The sequence below is a fragment of the Enhydra lutris genome, unplaced genomic scaffold (genome assembly GCF_002288905.1).
Source record: "Enhydra lutris kenyoni isolate GAN:26980312 unplaced genomic scaffold, ASM228890v2 scaffoldscaffold173, whole genome shotgun sequence".
NCBI lineage: Eukaryota > Metazoa > Chordata > Mammalia > Carnivora > Mustelidae > Enhydra > Enhydra lutris.
The window spans coordinates 58,961-63,111 of record NW_019154257.1 but is presented as its reverse complement, the minus strand read 5'-3'; the positions used below and the strand labels follow the sequence as shown (position 1 = coordinate 63,111).

The following is a 4,151-nucleotide window of genomic DNA, read 5'->3' as shown; positions in this document are numbered from 1 at the left end:
ATTTCTCAAAAAGCATGGAACAGAGATTAGAATAATCTCATTCCTTGTTTTGGTCAAGGTTGTTCCGCTTTTACCTTGTGCCAGAAAGAATAAAATCCTCCTTGTAGGAATAAATCATCATCCATGCCATTACCATATGAATATGGTTTTGAGTATACAATAAAAAATTCACAAGCATATCAGAGGGAGGTTCAAATGACCAAAACCATGAACATAAGAGAAATAGAAAGAGACATGAGCAGATCTACATATATTTAGCACACAGTCTGTAAAATAACTGGAATTAATACTTTCATTGAAGAGCTAAGAAATTAACAACTTAATTGCTATTGGGTGTTTAAGAAATACTTATGCAGCAATCTATAGATTCAATCTCTATGAAAATGCAATCCCTATCAGAATACCAATAGCTTTTTTTTTTTAATTTGACAGAGATTACAAGTAGGCAGAGAGGCAGGCAGAGAGAAGGGTAAGCAGGCTCCTTGCTGAACAGAGAGCCCAATGTGGGGTTCAATCCCAGGAATTTGAGATCAAGACCTGAGCCTAAGGCAGAGGCTTTAACCCGCTGAGCAACCCAGGCGCCCTGTAATACCAATAGCCTTTTAACAGACTAGAACATTTCTATAGAAATTTCTATAGAAACACAGACTAGAACATTTCTACAGAAAATTTCTATAGAATCACAAAAAAAATCCAAAAAGCTAAACCAGACTTCAGAAAGAAGAACAAAGTTGGAGTTATCACAAATCCAGAATTCAAGCTATACCAAAAAGCTACAGGAATCATAAAAACATGACACAGTCACAAAAACAGACACATAGATCAATAGAACCAGATAGAGAGCTTAGAAATACATCCACACTTATATCGACAATTAATCTGTGACAAAGAAGGAAAAATATACAATGGGGAAAGAGAATCTTGTCAATGAATGGTGTTAGGCAAACTGGAGAGCTACATGTCAAAGAATGAAGCTGAACAACTTACACTATACACAAAAATAATTTCAAAATGAGGGAGGGAGGAAGGTGGGGGTAAAGATTCTCAACATGGGTTAAAGATCTACATGTGAGAGCTGAAACCATAAAAACTCCTGATAGAAAACAAAGGCAGTGATCTCTTGGGCATTGGCCTTAACAACTTATTTATGGACATGTCTCCTTAGGCCAGGGAAACAAAAGCCAACATAAACTATTTGGACTACACCAAAATAAAAAGCTTTGCACAGTAAAGCATCAACAAAACAAAAGGACAACCTATGAACAGAAGGAGGTACTTGCAAAGGATATATCCAATAAAGTGTTAATAATCCTAACATGTACAGAACCCATACAACTTAATACCAAAAAGATAAATAATTTGACTTAAGAGTCGGCAGAGAAGATACATAGATATAGGAAACAATTTTGTTAATAATAAGGATTTGGTAGGATATGAGAAAGACAAATATTACAATGATTTAAACAAAGATACTGTATTTTTATCCCATTTAAATGTTTAGGCTTGTATGTTGAAACTCCTCCATGAAATCACTGTGTTTCTAAGCTGGAAAGACCTGCAATGGTGTCAAGAACTTAGGAGTGGTCTCTCTTGTTGTATTTCTAGTGTGATTGCTTATTCTCTGGCTCTAAATGGCTTGTATCCCATCTACATCACAACACTGAGAGGGGTTAGAGAGCAAGAGGAGGGCAAACTTCTTTTATTAAAGGATAATCCATAGAAATTGCTCATCTCCACTTACACCCTTTGTTTATAATTTAGTCATATGGTCACGACAAGTTGCAAGGAAGGCTAGCTATAGTCATAGATAAATATTCCATTAACACAGAGGAAGTGGAGAATGCTTGGGTATTAAGAAATATCCATTAGTTTAAGATTTACTAGATCATACAACAAAGATTATCTGGAAAAAGACACCTTTCAGAAATGAAACTGAGGTTATGCATAAAAAGAATTCCTAATTGTATCTACAGGATTAATGGTGATGTATTTAACTTGAGGCAGTGTTTTCTATGACAGGTTAATAAATATTATCACTTTTCATTATCAACAGAAATAATTTTTTTTCCTATTTTCTTTCCTGCTATCTATATTTTTGAACTCAAATGTGACTATCCAGAAGAACAATCACATAGTAGGGAAGTCCTAAACTGAATTCTCAGGAGACACAGTCAAAAGTAGTTTTTTAGGGGTGCCTGGGTGCCTCAGTCAGTTGAGCAACTGACTTTTGATTTCAGATCAGGTCATGATCTCAGGGTCATGAGATCAAGCCCCACATCTGGCTGACAATGGAGTCTGCTTGTCCCTCTTCCTCTGCTCCTCCCTCCTGCTTGTAATCTCTCTCTCTCTCTCTCTCATTCTCTCTTTCTCAAATAAATATAGAAATAAATAAAATTTTATTTTTTTTAAAGATTTTATTTATTTATTTGACAGAGAGAGATCACAAGTAGATGGAGAGGCAGGCAGAGAGAGAGAGGGAAGCAGGATCTCTGCCGAGCAGAGAACCCGATGCGGGACTCGATCCCAGGACCCTGAGATCACGACCTGAGCTGAAGGCAGCGGCTTAACCCACTGAGCCACCCAGGCGCCCGAAATAAATAAAATTTTAAGGTAGGTTTTTTAAATATTTATATTTATTTTTATTAAGATTTTATTCATTTATTTGATGGCGAGGAAGATGGTGAGAGAGGGAACACAAACGGGGGGAATTCAAGAGAGAGAAACAGGCTTCCTGCTGAGCAGGAAGCCCAGTGCAGAGCTGGGATCATGACCTGAGCCAAAGGCAGACACTTAACAACTGAGCCACCCAGGTTCCCCAATATTTGGTGGCTGGGGAGAATTTTGTAATAAATTATAAATATGTGATCCCTTGGGAATGGTGTTCTTGGAGTTCATATACTCCTGAGAATTCTTCAATATTCTTTAGATTTTTTTCCTTCAGGGCCCAGAAAGCATAAATATTCCAAGGGATCAAGTGTTCACTAACTTATATGGCATTGAGGATAATACAGGGAAAATTATTCAATACAAAAATAAGTAAATCATAGCAATGGGGAAATTTAATATACTACTCTAAGTATCTACCAAAAAAAAAAAAAAAAAACAAAACAGCTAAGGAAACAATTTACAAAGTTGTCTTAAATACAAAAGAAAAAACAATCATAGATTGTAAGCTAGAAGGAGACCCATTCAGAGAGGAATGGAATGTCAGTGTACTCTGTTCAGCACGATGATAAAAGATTTAAAGACTGGAGCAGAGATCATTTTATCTGAATAAATCTGTGTATATATCTTCTTTTGAAAAGGTGTTTGAGTTTTTAGGTCTTTGGCAGAATGATTTAAAACTCAAAAAAAATGAAAAGAAGAGGTATGTCTAAAATTTAAAAACCATTATTTCCTGTTAGTTATGTTTAACCCATGTTGTTCTGTTTTACCATTAAAGAATTTAATTTAAATTTTCTAATCTTTTAAATTTTGATTGTAGGGAAAACAGTGACAGAAGACAAATAGAATACAGTGAAAATTTGGTATTGAAAAAAATTTTTTTAAAGATTTTATTTATTTATTTGACAGACAGAGATCTCAAGTAGGCGGAGAGGCAGGCAGAGAGAGAGAGAGGAGGAAGCAGGCTTCCCACTGAGCAGAGAGCCTGATGCAGGGCCTGATCCTAGGATTCTGGGATCATGAAGGCAGAGGCTTTAACCCACTGAGCCACCCAAGTTCCCCAAAGAAAATTGCTTTTAAGTTTCACCAGTATTCACAATATCTAATGCAAGTAAACATCAGTGTACTCATAGGCCTGACTTCTAATGGTTCTGTAATATGAGCTTTGTCAAATTTTGAACAATGTGTGTTGGGGATAGTTGGTGTGTGTAAAGGTTAAAGTTGAACAAAGAAATAATCTGACAGTAAAATTCTGATTTAGGAGTTATAAGTATACCTTTAGTTACTGCCATTGGAATATCTTGTGTAAATGTAGATTGCTTCACAACTATGTGAATGTAAAAGGAATGCCCAGGAAAAACAATAGTCCTTTCTTTTTCATTTACATTATTAAGGTGATATTTTTTTAAAAGATTTTATTTATTATGGAGGTTTCTCAAAATGTTGAAAATAGAACTACCCTATGACCCAGCAATTGCACTGCTGGG

General features: G+C 35.7%; 1 protein-coding gene across 1 annotated transcript in view; it reads left to right on the top strand.

Moving 5' to 3' along the window:
• The first annotated feature begins 2,816 nt into the window (after nt 1-2,816).
• Nucleotides 2,817-4,151, top strand: part of LOC111140122 (olfactory receptor 6C3-like) — a 5,026-nt gene continuing 3,691 nt past the window's right edge. The window contains exon 1 of the mRNA XM_022492494.1: nt 2,817-2,830. The gene's annotated coding sequence lies outside the window, so the exon portion shown is untranslated. The remainder of the gene's footprint in view (nt 2,831-4,151) is intronic.